The sequence below is a fragment of the Mustela nigripes genome, chromosome 1, assembly GCF_022355385.1.
Source record: "Mustela nigripes isolate SB6536 chromosome 1, MUSNIG.SB6536, whole genome shotgun sequence".
Lineage (NCBI taxonomy): Eukaryota > Metazoa > Chordata > Mammalia > Carnivora > Mustelidae > Mustela > Mustela nigripes.
Window position 1 is genome coordinate 247377514 of NC_081557.1, and position 17831 is coordinate 247395344.

The following is a 17831-nucleotide window of genomic DNA, read 5'->3' on the forward strand; positions in this document are numbered from 1 at the left end:
TGTGCTCATTGTAGAGTCTGCTTGAGATTTTCTCTCTTCCTTGGCCCCTTCCCATGTTCACACACACTCTTTCTCTCAAAATAAAGAGAAAATCTTAAAAAGAAAAAAAAGAAAAGGTAAAACTATTTGCAGATACTGTGGTCTTATACCTAGAAAATCCTAAAGAATCCACAAGAAAACTACTAGACTAAAAAACAAGGTTGAACAAGGTTGCAGAATATAAGATTGTATTTTTTTTGTGTATTACTTGTATTTCAGTACACTAGCAATGAAAAATCTAAAAATGAACTTAGGAAAACAGTTTCATTTACAATAGCATCAAAAGGAATAAAATACTTAGTAATAAATTAAATAAAAGAAACACAAGGGGTGCCCGCTGGCTCAGTCAGAAGAGCTGGCAAGTCTTGATTTCAGGGGTGTTAGCTTGAGCCCCATGTTGGGTGTACAGAGCACTAAAAAGAAAATAAATAAACTTAAAAAAATAAAAGAAACACAAGATTTTTACACTGAAAATAACAAAATATCATTGAGAGAATTTAAAAAGATCTAAATAGATGGAAAGACATTCCCATTCATGGACTGGAAAACTTAATATTGTTGAGATGGCAGTACCCCCCAGTGAGGTACAGATTCAGTGCAATTCCTATCACAGTCGCAACTGACTTTTTTACTAAAACTGGCTAGCAGTTCTAAAATTCATATAGGAATGCAAGGGACCCAAAATAACCAAAACAATCTTGGAGGGCTCACACTTCCCAAGTTTAAAACTTACTACAAAGCTATAGTAGCCTATATAGTGTGGGACTGGCATAAGGATATGTAGATCAATGGAATTTAAATGAGAGTACAAATGTAAACTCTCACATTTGTGGTCAACGGGTTGTCACCACATGTGCCAAGCGATTCAATGGGTAAAGAATAGTCCTTTTAACAAATGGTGCTAGGACAGTTGAATAGCCACATGTCACAGAATGAAGTTGGACTCCTTTCTTAAACCATTCACAAAAGTGAATCCAAAACCGATTACAAACCTAAATGTAAAAGCTAAAACTATAAAATTCTTAAACAAAAACAAAGGAGTCAATCTTCATGATTAGATAGTGATTGCTTAGGTTCTAAAACCACAGGTGACAAAAGAAAAAAATTGGTAAATTGGTAAATTGGACTTCATTAAAACTAACTTCAGGGGCACCTGGGTGGCTCAGTGGGTTAAGCTGCTGCCTTCGGCTCGGGTCGTGATCTCGGGGTCCTGGGATCGAGTGCCGCATCGGGCTCCCTGCTCGGAAGGGAGCCTGCTTCCCTCTCTCTCTCTCTGCCTGCCTCTCTGTCTACTGTGATCTCTCTCTGTCAAATAAATAAATAAAATCTTTAAAAAAAAAAAAAAAACTAACTTCACTGCTGCAAATAATGCCTTTAAGAAAATGAAAAGACCATCTGCAGAATGGAAGGAACCACTTGCAAATCATACATCTTTTTTTAAAAAATATTTTATTTATTTATTGGAGAGAGAGAACGCAAGCAGGAGGATCAGCAGGCAAGGGAAGAGGGAGAAGCAGGCCCCCTGCTGAGCAGGGAGCCTGATGTGGGGCTCTATCCCAGGACCTTGGGATCATGACTTGAGCCAAAGGCAGACGCTTAACCAACTGAGCCACCGAGGTGCCCTGCAAATCATACATCTGATAAAAGACATATTCAGAATAGGTAAAGAACTCTTGTAACTCAGTAATAAGATGACCAAAACAATTTCAAATGAATAAACTATTTTTTTAAAGTAGTGGTTTCTTTTTTTTTTTTTTTAAGATTTTATTTATTTATTTGACAGACAGAAATCACAAGTAGGCAGAGAGGCAGGGGGAAGCAGGCTCCCTGCTGAGCAGAGAGCCTGATGCGGGGTTGGATCCCAGGACCCTGACATCATGACCTGAGCCAAAGGCAGAGGCTTTAACCCACTGAGCCATCCAGGCACCCCTGAATAAACTATTTGAATACACGTCTCCAAAGAAGATATTAAAAGGTCCATTAACATATGAAAATATACGTGTTCAACATCATTAGTTATCTGGAAGATGCAAATCAAATCTACAATGAGATATCACTTCATGGCCATTAGGAAGGCTATAATAAAAAAAGACAGGTAGTAACATGTGTTGTTGAGAATGTAGAGAAATTGGAACCCTTATACATTGTTGATGGTAATGTAAAATGGTACAGCCATTGTTTGACAGTTCCTCAGAAAGGTAAACATAGAATTACCATATGATGCAGCAATTCCAATCCTAGAAATACACCCAAGGGAAATGAAAATGCATGTCTACACAAAAACTTGTACATGAATGTTAATAGCAGCATTACTCATAATAGCCAAAGAGTTGAAACAATCCAAAAGTCCATCAAAAGATGAATGGATTGAGGTGCCTGGCTGGCTCAGTGGGTAGAGCATGTGACTTTTGATCTTGGGGTCTTGAGTTTCAGCCCCATGATGGCATCCATGACAACTTAAAAAAAAAAAAAAAAGATGAATGGATAAATACAATGAGTTGTATATCTATACAATGGAATATTATGCGGGAATAAAAAAGAATGAAATACTGATATGGTATGACAAGGATAAACTTTGAAAACATGCTAAGTGAAAGAAGGAAGTTAGAAAACACCACCTAATGTATGAGTCCATTTATATGAGTGACTCAAATAGGCAAATTCATGGAGACAGAAACATTAGTGGTTGCCAGGCATGGGGTGGTTTGGGGGGTGACTCTTAATGGGTATGGAGATCCTTTTGGGGATGATAAAAACTAAACTTAGGTGGTGGTGATAATTGCCCAGTTCTTTGAATAGACTAAAAATCATTGAAATGTATCCTTTAAAAGGTCGAATTTTTATGACATGTGAATTATATCTCAAAAAAGACTTTGTCTTAAATAATGAATGTGGCATTGATGAGATCCTATCTGGCTGAGGTGATAAGTTCATATTGGCAGGGGAGATTCGGGGCTTATTCTCTTCTCCTAAATTCCCAAAATAGGAGGTAGAAATGTGGAACAGAGCAGAAAATGATAATTTTGTGTCAGTACATCGTGGTCCAGTAGGGCAGGCTGGTTGGGAGGAACAGCGGTGCCTGTTTGCTTGAGGGCCCGCCACTGAGGGAAGCAGTTGTCTTGAAGGGACAGAGGACAGGGGGAGGAGCTGGGGTCATGCCTGAGACTGCCTATCGGAAATGGTTGTCTGTGCCTTTTAGGAAACATAGACTTGTTCCTTTGGCCCCACACCTGTGAATCTATAGGCAGGTGATATTAGAGACATCAATGGGATCTGTCAAAAAGGACTTCCGCACACCTGTTACCCTGACAAAAGTGTTAGTCTACAACATTGCCCAGAACGCTGTAGGTCCTGTTGGACAAGATTCTTGCCAAGAGAATTCATGTATATATATTGCGCATGTTAAGCCCTCTAACAGCCAAGATAGCTTCCTGAAACGTGTGAGGGAAAATGATCAGGGAAAGAATTTGGGTTCAAGTGCCAGCCTGCTCCATCCAGAAAATCACACTTTTTTAGAACAAATGGAAAGAAACCTGAGTTGTTGAAATCCACTTCTTTGAATTCATGGCAGGATAGATGCTTAAAAAAAAGACATCTGTACTGTAAAAAGAAAAATTGCCTGTGATTGACCCCCATGCAGCCCCTCTGCGCAAGCGCGCGCACACACAGAAATATAAATCTTACTCTCTACTGATACCCTTATTCAGTAGTCACACACATACACACACACACACACACACACACACACACACACACACACCAATGTTAAAAGTCTAAGGTAAGGGGCACCTGGGTGGCTCAGTGGTTTAAAGCCTCTGCCTTCGGCTCAGGTCATGATCCTGGGATCAAGCCCCACATCGGGCTCTCTGCTAGGCAGGGAGCCTGCTTCCCTTCCTCTCTCTCTGTCAAATAAATAAATAAATAATCTTGGGGGAAAAAAAGTAAAAGTCTAAGGTAATTTTTAGTCCTGATCAATACCTTCACTTTACAAATGGGGACACAGACTATTGAAGAGATCACAGTGGGGTGCTGTTAGTCTTAGAAGTGTGACTAGAATCCAAGTCAGCTGATTGTGCATGTGGCTGCCCTTTGTCTGGAAGAACCCATCCCCCATCTCCACTTGCTCCCAGCTCATTACCTCTATCCTTATTTTTCTGCCCAAATGTGCCTTCCTCAGTGAGTAGCTTACTCTGGCCCCCTCAGCCTGGATCAGGCCTCCTTGCCATTGTTCTCGTGGTTCACCTTTCCATAAGAGCAGGCCTACATGGCTGTTCACTGTATTTCCGGCCTCTGCAGCTGTGCCTGGCACATAGCAGGCATTCACATTATTCATGTACCGAATGTACAATACTGCTCTTTTTTCCCATGCTGACTCTTTCCACTGTATGTTCAGTGCTCATCTACCTCATCCTTCAGTTTCCCACCATGGTAGAGTTTCACTGTCCCCTGGCTCACCGGGAAAGGAGAATTACACAATGTAATAAGACAGCATGTCGTCGGTGAGATTGCCATGGAGCTCAGGCTCTCCGGTCCCCGTGTGGTACCTTAGATCATTCAGCCTTGCTGCTTTTCAGAAGGTGAAGTCAGAAAAGATTTAGTGAGGCAGCAACCTCTTTGACCTCAGCCACAGCACCTTCTTCCTAGAAATATCGCCAAAGGCAAGGAAGCAAGGGCAAAAAAGAACTATGGAAACTTCATCAAGATAAAAAGCTTTTGCAAAGGAAACAACCAACAAAACCAAAAGACAATGGACAGAATGGAGAAGATACTTGCAAATGACATATCAGACAAAGGGCTAATATCCAAAATCTATAAAGAACTTATCAAACTCAACACCCAAAGAACAAATAATCTAATCAAGAAACGGGCAGAAGACATGAACAGACATTTCTGCAAAGAAGACATCCAGATGGCCAACAGACACATGAAAAACTGCTCAACGTCACTTGGCAGAAGGGAAATATAAACCAAACCTCCGTGAGATACCACCTCACACAGAGACAGAATGGCTGACATTAACAAGTCAAGAAGTGACAGGTGTTGGTGAGGAGGCAGAGAAAGGGGAACCCCCCTACACTCTTGGTGAGAATGCAAGCTGGTACAGCCACTCTGAAGAACAGTGTGGAGGGTCCTCAGAAAGTTGAAAATAGAGCTACCCTATGACCCAGCAATTGCACTACGGGGTATTTACCCTAAAGATACAAATGTAGTGATCTGAAGGGGCATGTGCACTCCAATGTTTATAGCAGCAATGTCCACAATAGCCAAACTATGGAAAGAACCTAGATGTTCATCAACAGATGAATGGATAAAGAAGATGTGGTCTGTATACACAATGGAATATTATGTACCCATCAAAAAACAAAATCTTGCCATTTGCAATGACATGGATCTAACTAGAGGGTATTATGCTAAGCGAAATAAGTCAATCAGAGAAAGACAAGTATCGTATGATCTCACTGATATGAGGAATTTGAGAAGCAAGATAGAAGATCATAGGGGAAGGGGGGGGATGAAACAAGATGAAACCAGACTGGGAGACAAACCAAAAGAGACTCTTAATCTCAGGAAACAAACTGAGGGTTGCTGGAGGGGAGGGAGGTGGGAGGGAGAGGGTGGCTGGGTGATGGACATCAGGGAGGGTGTGTGCTATGGTGAGCGCTGTGAACTATGTAAGACTGAGGATTCACAGACCTGTACCCCTGAAACAAATAATACATTATATGTTAATAAAAAATAAATAAAAGACTTAGTGACTTGAGCAGTTATACTCTATTCTACTTAGGAACCTGTGATGTGCTGATTGAACAGGGACTAGAAAAGAGGGACAAGACCACTCAGTGAATGACATCTAGGGGCTAAACTGGAGAACGAATGGAGCTGGGCCGAGCAAGTCTAGAGGGGATGGAGGGTGAAGGATCTCTAGTCATGGTGACACAGCGTGTGGGAGAGCAGCAGGGCAGGAGTCATGGTCTCTTGCGCACGCGTTGCTTTCATTCCTGCGCTGTGTGATCTTGACCAAGCCGGCTCCTTCAGCTGTGAAATAGATATGTTCTCTTCCCGGCTTATCACGAGGACCACAAAAACCACACGTGACATTCCACTATCTGCCATTAAATAGCACTTTACAAATGCTGGGGTAATATTATTACCGAGATAAGGGGGGGGGGTAGCTACTAGTTTTCTATTTCCAGAGCCCAGAGCAAGACTAAATTGATTCCAAAATGGTTTCTGAAAAGGTCTTTCTTCAGGTGGAGCCACTGAGGCATGGAACAGACCGCCCGTGGAGTCCTTACAGAACTTGATGGCAGGTTAGACAGCTGTCCTCTGTGAGGGAGACCCAGGACAGAGTTCACGTGCTGGAGAAAATGATCCTTTGACTTCCAGTTCCAAGACGGTTTGTTTCAAGATTCCAAAATTCCCTCCTCTTCCTGGAATTCTTTCGCCCTGTCCCATTTTTCTTGTGCTTAGTAGGGGATTGGTGCTCTAGAGCTGTGGAGCGCTGTAGATTTTCACAGGATGTGGCAGAGCAGGATCGACTCCAGTCCCTTCCAGAGATGTCTGCCTCCGGCACTTAATTGCTCTTTAGCATTTCATTTGAATGAGACTCACGGATCTGTTTAGAACTAGAAAACTGCTGATCAATTGCAATTGCCCCTGTTGTCATGGAAACAAACTGCCTGGGGACTATAATTATATTTCTTTATTCCTGAAGTGAATCCCTAATCATTGCTATGGTAATTACTCAATATCTGTGGTCCCAAATTACATGATGCTTATCCCAAAAAGACAAAGGATAAGGAGTAGAGGGGCTGCCTAAGACATGTGTGAACCATGCAGCTGCAGAAAGCCTTCTCCTTTTTTGGGTGGGGAGAGTTTCCCTCTGGGCTCACGTTCCGAGGTTGGATGATGGCAGTGGCATCTCAGAGTGTGCCTTGTGTGTAGAGTAGTGGCTGGAAGGCTGTATCCGCTAGGATGATTTCATTGGTAGCAGAAAACACAACGAGTATCTTCAACAATAAAGAAATACATTATCTGCCGTGCCTGAAAGTCTGGAGGACCTGGGCTTGGGCATCCCAGTAGCGTGGAGAACCGCAGGCAGCGGCACACGCCACCAAGAAAGTCTCTTGCGAGAGAAGCAGAATCAAAACACCAGAGTGCTTTTCAGGGACGTTGTCCATCTGGGTGGGCAAAATTGGAAAGGAGAATCAAGACACAGCCCCAGAAGCATGGCGTGGTGGCAGTTTTTGGTAATTAGCAGTCAGCATCCAATTTCCTTTTCCAACAGTTCTTTTCCCCGGTTTTTGTTTTTTTTGTTTTTTTCCAGGTAATCAAGTTTGCCTCTCTGTGTGTACCTCTCATAAGACATGGTGCTTGCTTCCCTTGACAAGCCAAAGGGCCAGATCTTCCACTCCCCCGCCCCCCCGCCTCCGGTGCAGTGTGGCACGACATGGGACCCGCCTGGCTAACTGGTCTTTCTCTCCTGGACTTTGATGTGGTCGGTGCTCAAGGATGTGAGGAACACAGCTGCGGCTGTGCCTGTAACGAGGCTTTTCCTGTGGTGCGGTGGCTGCTGAGGCCCCCACAGCCCGCACCTCTGCAGTTCTACTCCTATCTTTTTCAAACTTTGACTCTAGCTTTCTTGGTTCTTCAAGCCCCCACCAGACTGTCAGTAAATTTTCTTTTGGTCCAGTGGGACCAAGTTAGCTTCTTTTGCTTGCAAGTAAGAACTGTAACTGACAGAGCATGAAACTGACAGAGCAGGAAAGCTAGGTGGGAGAGAGAGGGTTTGACCCGGAAAGAAAGAAGCAGAGCCTGGAACACTTCCCTGATCTGAATCGAAACGGAGGCCCACAAGAAGCTTTTTAAGATGCTGACTGTCCTCACTTGCCCACGTGCTGGCATAGGCCCACCACAATGAATTCGACCACTGTACCTGAAAAATACCCATGGTCTGAAAATACTCCTCTTCCTCCCCTCAGGGTGTTTGTCTCAAGCTTCCCATTCCCTCAGTGACCTACCCATCTGAGACACTGACTCTTCTACAGTATTAATCATTTACTCCTGCACTGAAAAAGTTCACTCACAATCTTATTGTGTGAGGCACTATGGGAGATATGTGATTCCTGCGCTCATGCAGCTCCCGGACTGTGGTGGAGATAAGAGGACGTCATTATTGTTGGAATTAGTGTCTGTGCGGCGCTTTACAACATGCACAGCCCTTTTGTTTTCTGTCTTACTTAAGGCATGATTATAGCAGCCATACCATAAAACAGCAGGAGACACATGCATCGGCCTTTCAGAGGAAGACAAGACTCCTTTCTTCCAGGAAGCAGGAGGGGCCGGTGGGGGCGATAAGATTTGAGCGGGACTTGGAAGGATGAGTAGGGCCTGAACTGAGAGGTTGGCACTGGGCAATTCGTGGAGAGGAAGAGCCCAGAGAGGGTATTTGGGGAGTGGAGTTGTGTGTTTCAGGCTGCCTGAAGTAGGGTAACGCTTACGTGAGTGCTTGCACTATTCTCAGTGCTTTACATATCCTAACTCGATAAATCCCAACAGAAGTTTCATGAGGTAGGCCCTAATAGCCTCCCCACTTACAGATGGGGAAACTGAGACTCATAGAGATGTAGTGACTTGCCCAAAGCCACACAGCAGGTTAGTGGGAGAACAAGGTTTAAGCAGCAGGCACACGCAGCCAGAGTTGTTGGGGGCCCTGCCATGCAGACTTTAAGTGCCACCAACCATTGCAGCTTCATCTGGGAAGATTTTAACAAAAGGGAACTGTTGGAAGTTCCTATGCTGGCAAATTAATGGCTGTACGGCTGATGTGGAGTTTGAGAGAAAGTAGGATTGGAGGGACGCCTGGGTGGCTCAGTTGGTTAAGCCTCTGCCTTCAGCTCAGGTCATGATCCCAGTGTCCTGGGATCGAGTCCCACATTCGGCTCCTTGTTCAGTAGGGAGCCTGCTTCTCCCTCGGCCTGCTCTGCCTGTTCAGCCTGCAGCTCTCCGTGCTTCTGCTCACTCTGACAAATAAATATATAAAATCTTAAAAAAAAGAAGTGGGATTGGAGAGAACTTCAGTTGGAGATCCTTTGGAGATGCCAATCATATTCCCATAGGCTGGAGGTAAAACCAGGTCACGGTGATAGTCAGTCACACGTTCATTGGCTCTTCAGCTGCCTCAGGGATCTTCACCTGCCTCGGAGCTCTCCCACACACGTTCTTGTCTATGTGCTAAGACGGATCCTCGAGTGGCCGCTGTCCACCTTGGAGTCGGGGTGGGGGAGCACCATGCCAGCAGCTTTCCTCCAGTGGCCCAGGAAAGCAAAAGCTCTTCAGATCATGCTTGTAGCAACTGTAGAATTCTGAAGTCATTTTAGAATTTAAAATCATAAAAATAAAAGCGTCTCCTGAGCAAAGGTTAAATGTGTGAACTTGATACTGTTTTTGGCGTGGTTGCTAGCATAATCATCCAGTTCTGTGTGTTACCGCACAGCGGGACCACCCACTCAGGCCTCAGCCGAGTTTTCTGGAATCTTTGACAACTTGAAGCTCGGAAATGGGCCCTTCGGAACAGCCCGGTATTGGTCTGTGTGCTGCCAAAGCGCACCCAAGAGTACTATAGTACTTATCCTGAAATAGCCTCTTAGAGTTTCTGGGTAGAATTATAAAGGCCGTCCAGCCGACTCTGGGTAAATAAAAGGGAAGGAGGTGGGGTTGGGGAGGAACAGCAATGAGTCTTTCTTCCTCTCTTTCCAAACCCATAATGACTTCGATCAGAGGGCTTAAATGTAAGAAGGTGTAGGTAAGACAGGACCCCCTAAGCCACTCCAAGTCTGTTTAAGTGCTAATAATCAATAGTCAATTCTGTTAGAATAGATTCAACCTATTAGAAGCCTCTGGTCTCTAGCTAGTAGTCCCGTTTATGGTGTTTAAGCCTCCTGGGCTGTCTGGGGTCAGGATGGAACCCTAGGGGCTGCTGCTCTGTGACTCAGCACGATCAGCATTTGAAGCATTGCACCTCCAGATTTCCCATGATTTTAGGCAAATGTCAAGAAATTCTCTCTTCTTTCTCCCTCTTCGCCTTCTCCTCTTTTTTCCCCCATCTTTTGTCCTGTGAAGTCTCCACTCATCTTTCCAGAGAGTGACTGTTTAATTTGGGTAGAGGATACGAAAGTGATGTCAAATCTTTGGTGTGAAATGAAAATATCAGGCACACCTACTTACCCTCAGCCATGTCTACACATAGTTAGAAGTCATGACGCTGTATTTATACATTTTGAAAAATCTTGATTAATACCAGTGTCCAAGCACATTTATTCACCCTGGCCAAAAGGTAGGAACAAATGTTCAGCCACAGCTGAATGGACAGACAAAACGGGACAGTATACATCTTGGAGAACATTATTCATCCTTAAAAGATGAAATCCTGACACGCGCTAATGGGTGAAACTTGAGAACCCTAATCTAAGTGAAATAAACCAGATGAGTGCAATAAACCACTCGCATGAGGTGCCTGGAATAGTCAAATTCATAGACATAGAAAGGAGAATGATAGGGCACCAGGGTGGCTCAGTTGGTTACATGTCCGGCTCTTGATTTCAACTCAGGTCATGATCTCGGGGTCATGAGATCCAGCCCCACATTGGGCTGCATGCTGGACGTGGAGTCTGCTTGGATTCTCTCTCTCTCTCTGTCCCCACCCCCGTCTCTCTCTCTCTCTCTCTCTCTCTCAAATAAATAAATAAATCTTTTTTAAAAATGAAAGAAAGAAAGAAAGATGGTGGTTACCAGGGGCTAGGGGAAGAGGAGGTGGATAGTTATTGTTGAATGGGGATAGTTTCAGTTTGGGATGATGAAAAGTTCTAGAGACAGATGCAGTGATAATTGTGAATGTACTTAATGCCACCGAACTGTACATTTACAAATGGCTAAAACAACATTTTAAGTATATATTATAACAAAATAGTCTCAGTCAATATTACACAAATACGCAAAAATTCGCAGATGGCTGCCTGGGTGACTGTCAGTTAAGCATCTGCTTTTTGCTCAGGTTGTGATTCTGGGGTCCTGCAATCAAGGCCCGTATTAGGCTCCCTCCTCAACAGAGAGCTGGCTTCTCCCTCCCTATCTGCCTTCCGCTCCTCCTGTTTATCCTCTCTGTGTCACATGAATACATAAAAAATCTTTTTTTTTTTTTTTAAGATTGTATTTATTCATTTGACAGAGAGAGAGACAGGGAGAGAGGGAACACAAGCAAGAGGAGTGGGAGATGGAGAAGCAGGCTTCCCGCCGAGCAGGGAGCCTGATGTGGGGCTTGATCCCAAGACCCTGGGATCAGGACCTGAGCCGAAGACAGACACTGAGCCACCCAGGCACCCTAAATAAAAACTCTTTAAAAAAAAAAAAATTCACGGGTGCTGGAACCTCATTTGGTTCACAGATTTGGTATTTAAGCAATAATATTGGTTCACCTTCTTTTCTATAAGCTTTGCAGTCCTGGGTGAACTGGGAATCTTACTTTATTGTCAAGCAGCTGTTATTTACATAGCATCTTTGTTCCCAAAGACATCCAAACTAACAGATTTCTAATGACTAACATGGAGTCAAACTAGAAAGCTCCGTCTGCTGTGACTCAGGAGCCCAAGTTCTGGTTTCAGTTCTGGCTTGGTCAAGCTCACCTCCTGGGACCTCAGCTTCTGTTGTCCAAAAGGAGTCCAGTTGTGGACTCCGTAGCCACAGAGGGCCCTGTGAGCAGTGGCCGTGGGCTGGGCAAGGCCTGCCATCTGTTATTGCGGACAGGGCCTTGGATTAGCGGCTCCCGCTCCAGCTGCTGGTTCCGTGCAGAGACAGGCCCACTGGAGCCACGCAGAGCAGCAGCCCCAGCCTCCAAGCAGCAGGGGTGGAGGAGCCTTGGCTGGCCACATGGAGTGCAGGCTGAAGTCGGTCTGGGAGCTCGGGATTTTTCGTCCTACCCATTGATTTCTGCACTGTTTTCGAAGGATCTCTGAATGGGAAAGGACAGATGATGTTACTCATTAAGGTCTAATGCACTACGGCTTCTTCTTGACCTGGACCAGACCTCACATAAAATGATAACTGCACAGAGCCTGAGGGGTGATAGTAACAAAGAAACAGGAAAAAATGGGAGTTTTGTGGGAGACACTGATGATCTTGATTTCATTGATGTTGAGTTTGCAGATAGTGGGACAGCCAAGTAGCAGGGTCCACTGTGGGGAGAGTGTGTGTCGCGTGGGGAGAGGGGAGGAGAGTACTGGAGCCACACACAGACCTTTGTAAAAGGCGATGCTGAAACCAGAGGAGGAGCCTCAAGCTCATAATCACCACCCTTGCCTTTGAAAACATAACAGTAGGAGTCAACAAAGAGTGAAAGGGACAGACCAAATCAGAGGATTGGAGGCCTCTGATTAGATGTCTGAAATCTGAGCCTCTCTACCAATCACCAGTAACATCAGCAACAAAGCCAGGACAGAGTTAGGGAAATGAGAGTTATGACATCTCAGCCATGCTTTCTGCCCCTAGGGCCCCAGGAGCTTCTGCTGCCTGGACCTCCATGGCCAAAGGGACCATTTTTCTGACCTCTGCAAGGCATGGTTGTGATTCTTCCCTGAACTAATGAAGACTTCTCCTCAGAGACCAGTGTTGTTACAGATTTCCCAAGTGGGTCTCTTTTTCTTTCCTTCTGGAGTTTGTTTTTATTACAGGTGCTTTGCATTTGACTTTAGATGATCTTGTTTAAATTTAAAGGACTGTTAAATGTATTAAAAATCCTTCATTTAGAAGTTCAAGATCCGGGGGATTTTAGAGGTCCTTATACATCTCTTCTCATGATCAAGAGGCTGCTCTGTGTTCTTGGCATGGGAAGAGAAGGTTCCCACACAGCTAAGTGGCATTTTTTTTTTCCTTTTGAGAACATAAAGCCTGAGGGAAAGTTGCCTCTTTGAGGCTCAGAGGCCTTGCCTCTAAGTTCACACATAATAAAAGGAAGGGGGAGGATTGGCCTGATTCGCAATCAATTGTGAAAAATCTTTAAATGTCAAGAATAAAGAAGTCCAGATGAACTCTGCTAAGGTACAGTTTGTGTTGGGTTGCCCCTCCACCTCCCAATCATGTAATTCCTAGTTCCCAGCTGTTAAGGACAATGATTCCACCAAACTCTTTGTTCCTAAAAACCGAGTTTCAAGCTGAGATCTCCACACGCTGCCTATTCAGTTGAATTCCAGCCCTGTCTCAAATTCCGGAACTCTGGGCAGTGTTTTCACCTACTCTTTGTCGCAGCTTCTCCTTCAGAGAAAAGGAAATAATCTACGTTGTAGAGTTGTTTGGAACCGGAGCTGGTAGCCATGATCACCAAATATTCAAGATTATTCAAATTGCCAAGGATTTAGTGTTAACTTACATGATGTAAACTGAAATATTTAGAAGAGAGTGTTCCTTCATATAACCAATAAACCAGTTACCATTCTCCTCCATTGTTCCTTCTCAGAGCTTTAAAATAGGACAAAAACTAGATCTAAGAAGAAAAAGATAGAAATGTTTTTGGTTTGAAAAGTAATCCTCTTAAGAGTAATAGCCATATAAATAAGTAGGTTCTGACAGCTGTAGAAACCTCGTAAGTATCAAAAAGTTATTTAATCACTTCTACTTCCGGCTGTGATGAAGTAGCTTGAAGCAAATCAGCGCTCCCACCACAAACAAGTAGAAATGCAGAGAGAATATTTTAAGACATCTGTTTGAAGGCATCTGATCGCTGCTCCTGCACCAGATTTGAACAAGACTTGAACAATGAGATACTGGAGAGAACACAAGCATTAAGTGATTCCTGGTGGAGAGCAAGAGACCAAAAAGCCTGAGAGTGGCTGCCAAGAGGAGGAGAAGGCAGAAGAACTGGAGGCAATCTCCTGGAGCCTGGAATACAAAAACTGGAGTTTGTGGCTGCCGAGATAGTCAGGACTTGAAGGACTGAAATCCCCAAGAGAAGAGAAACTCAGAAGAATGAATCTAATCTAGGTGACAGTTTCCTTTTTTTTTTTTTTTTAAGATTTTATTTATTCATTTGACAGACAGAGATCATAAGTTGGCAGAGAGGCAGGCAGAGAGAGAGAGAGAAGCAGGCTCCCCACCGAGCCAAGAGCTCCATGTGGGGCTTGCTGATCTCAGGACTCTGGGATCACAACTCAAGCCGAAGGCAGAGGCTTAACCCACTGAGCCACCCAGGGGCCCCATCAGTTTTCCTTTCGATAAATTTCTTGATAAAGCTGCACCAGGATAGAGGCTAAAAGGCAACATAGTTTTTGACAGTGTGTGATGTTAGAAAGATGAAAATTGGGGTCTGGGGCCTACCAAGGAGGGAGACCTTAGGAAGCAACCCAGGCTGTCAGTTGAGACAATTGAGACAACAGGGGGCCTTAGCCTAGGTATGAGGACAAAGCAGAGGTAGTCTGAGCCTTATTACCAAGATTGCTAGCCAGCCATGGTCAGTTCAGTCCCTAATTGAATTGAGGTGATCCTCTCTGCCACTGATGGCTAAAGGATTGGGTGAGTCCTCACTGGAAGGAGACAACCCAGCCTCTTCCGTGTTTCATTCTTGATACTTAGACTTCAATCAAAAAATTACCAGGCAGTTGAGAAACAAACTATGAGAAAAACAGAATAATAGAAGTAGACCCAAAGATGATATAAAGATATTGGAGTTTTAGTATTTCAAAGTTGTGATTAATACATTCAATAAAATAGTTGACAAGATAGAGAATTTCACCAGAGAGCTGGAATCTATTAAAAAGAATCAAATGGAAATTCTAGATATGAAAAACAGTACTGAAATTAAGTGCTCAATGGATAGCTGTTTATTTTTGTTTTAGTTTTTTAATTTTATTTATTTGACAGATGGCAAGAGAGGGACTACAAGCAGGGGGACAGGGATAAGCAGGCTTCCTGCTGAGCAGAGAGCCCAATTGGGACTCAAACCCCGGGATCATGACCTGAGCCAAAGGCAGACACTTAACTGACTGAGCCACCCAGGCACCCCTCAATAGTTTTAACAGTAGACTAGATATAACTAAAGAGAGAATTAATGAGCTGAAATCTAGGTCAGTAGAAAAATCTATACTAAGGGACACCTGGATGGCTCAGTCAGTAAGCATCTGTCTTCGGCTCAGGTCCTGATCACAGGGTCCAGTCCCACATCTGGCTCCTTGCTCAGTGGGGAGCCTGCTTCTCCCTTTGCTTGCCATTCCTCCTGTTGTGCACTCTTGCTCGCTTGCTTGCTCTCTGACAAATAAATAAATACTTAAAATCTTTTTAAAAAAGAAAAAATCCATACTAAATCATATTGAGTGAAAATAATTGACAGGTACGGGAAACAGCATAAGGCATTCAAATATTGGAGAATCAGAGGGGGAATAAAAGAAAAAGGGGGTAGAAGCAATATTTGAAGGATGAGGATTTTCCAGAATTGATGAAAGCCACAAGTAACAGTTTTAGGAAGTATTATGTATGTATTATAAATAGATAAAATAGAGGAAATTCACAATGACCATGAGAAAGTAAAACTGCTGTAAACCAAGGCAAAGAGAAAAATCTTAATATCAGCTATAAATAAAAGATGCCTGTCTTTTTGAAGAAGCAGTGATATAACCTACACATAATCTATAAGTTACAGCATAACTTAATGGTAAAATATTGAATGCATTTTTGCTTAGTTCCAGAACATGACAAATCTACCATCATGACTTTGTTCAACTTTGTGAAGTTCCTAGATAATGCAGGATGACAAAGAAAAGAGAGAAAGGGAGGAAAGAAAGGAAGGAAGGATGGATTTATTTATTTTTTTTTTTAAAGGTTTTATTTATTTATTTGACAGAGAGAAATCACAAGTAGATAGAGAGGCAGGCAGAGAGAGAGAGAGGGAAGCAGGCTCTCTGCTGAGCAGAGAGCCCGATGCGGGACTCGATCCCAGGACTCTGAGATCATGACCTGAGCCGAAGGCAGCGGCTTAACCCACTGAGCCACCCAGGCGCCCCCCGGAAGGATGGATTTAAAATAAACAAAACTGCCTTTGGTCACAGGCAACCTGTCTGTATACATAGAGAGTCCAAAAGAATCAAGTCATATTATTATAGTTAATAAATTTAGCTAAGCCTAGTTTTAAAAACAATATGCAAAGATCAATTATAATTTAATATTCCACCTATAAATAACTAGGAAATAAAAATTTTGGGCTATACCATTTGCAATGAGTTCAGAAACCTCAAATAAGTAGGAATAAGTCTATCAAAATATGTACAAAGCCTCTACGCACAACACTACAAAACATCATTGGGAGAAAGTAAGTGGGAGCTAAACGGATGAGGATATCTGATGCTCACGGACTAAATCAAGAATTGTAATGACGTTAGTTATCCCAAAATTTATCTGTAGGTCTAATGCCATCACAAAGGCAATTCTTGGGGCACCTGGGTGGCTCAGCGGGTTTAAGCCTCTGCCTTCGGCTCAGGTCATGATCTCAGGGTCCTGGGATCGAGGCCGGCATCGGGTTCCATGTTCGTGGGAAGCCTGCTTCTCCCTCTCCTACTCTCGCTACTTGTGTTCCCTCTCTCGCTGTGTCTCTCTGTCAAATAAATAAATAAAATCTTAAAAAAAAAAAAAAAGGCTGTAGTAAAAAAAGGCAGTGTGGGATTATTGCTGTAAAAATAGACAAGTAGACCAGTGGAAACGAGGCCGGAAACCGATCCACATCACTTCATTCATTGCGAGTCACCCACTGTCTTCAAGCCTTCGTCTCCTCTTCTGTAAGTAGGCTTCATACTAGTGCCTACCACATACAGTTTAAATAGTATATATCAGAAGGATTCAGATATGATCCTGAAGAGGTTAGCACGGACGACAGGGACACAGCACGTGTCTGATGCAATCTAGCCCGCATTGATATTGCCCCTGTGACTGCCACTACTGCTGTAATTATCGCTACCGCTCTCGTCACCGTTCATTTTTCGTTTTTCAGTATGATCCTCTGGAAGTGGGGAATGGCTGGACATTCAGTTGGCAGCAAGGAACATTTGGGGCAACACAGAAAGAGCAGGATAGGGGAGTGTGGATTCTTAGCCTGCCTGGAAGAAGAATGGGATCGGGGAGATCAAGTTCACGATCCAGTTAAGGTTGCCCAAGAAACTGGAATGGGATTTAGCAGAGCACAGGGCGATGCGGCTGGCCAGAGTCTCTGAAGACAGTGGGATAATGAGATCTTTGATTCTTTTCATATTCATACCCTAAACGGTGCCTCCTGTTTCCTAAAGTGGGTCGCTGCTCTAGAGGGTCTGGTGTTCCAGCGGTTCAGTCTCTCTAATCCAGGTCCAGCCCACGTGGCACTTCCTCTCCCACTGGCGTTCCCCTCCCCTCACTCGAGGGAAGACCAACCTATTCTGCTGCTTTAGAACACTTGAGCTGACTGGGAGAGGGATCGTAGTCCGCAGCTCTGAGTTCATTTTCTCACTCTACTGCTTCTATTCAGGTGACTTTAGATATGGGTATTTACCCCCCGAGTTTCATCTGTAACAAGGGGTTCGGGTTGAGATGACAACCGTAACCCTCCAGCACAACTTTTCATCAGGGTGGGATTGGTGGCGGCTCTGTCATTGACAAAGGTCGCACAGCTCGGAGGCTCGCATCCAAGCCTTTGGTTTCTCAACCTCATATGCTTTGTCACCTTGCTGGCTCAGATTTGGCCGATTCTAGGGCAGGATTTGGTACTCAGCCTTCCCAACCCCATCTAG

General features: G+C 43.9%; 1 protein-coding gene across 2 annotated transcripts in view; it reads left to right on the plus strand.

The window, feature by feature from the left end:
• CRACD (capping protein inhibiting regulator of actin dynamics) overlaps positions 1 to 17831 on the plus strand; it is a 270791-nt gene that overhangs the window by 223976 nt on the left and 28984 nt on the right. The gene's annotated exons all lie outside the window — the stretch shown is intronic.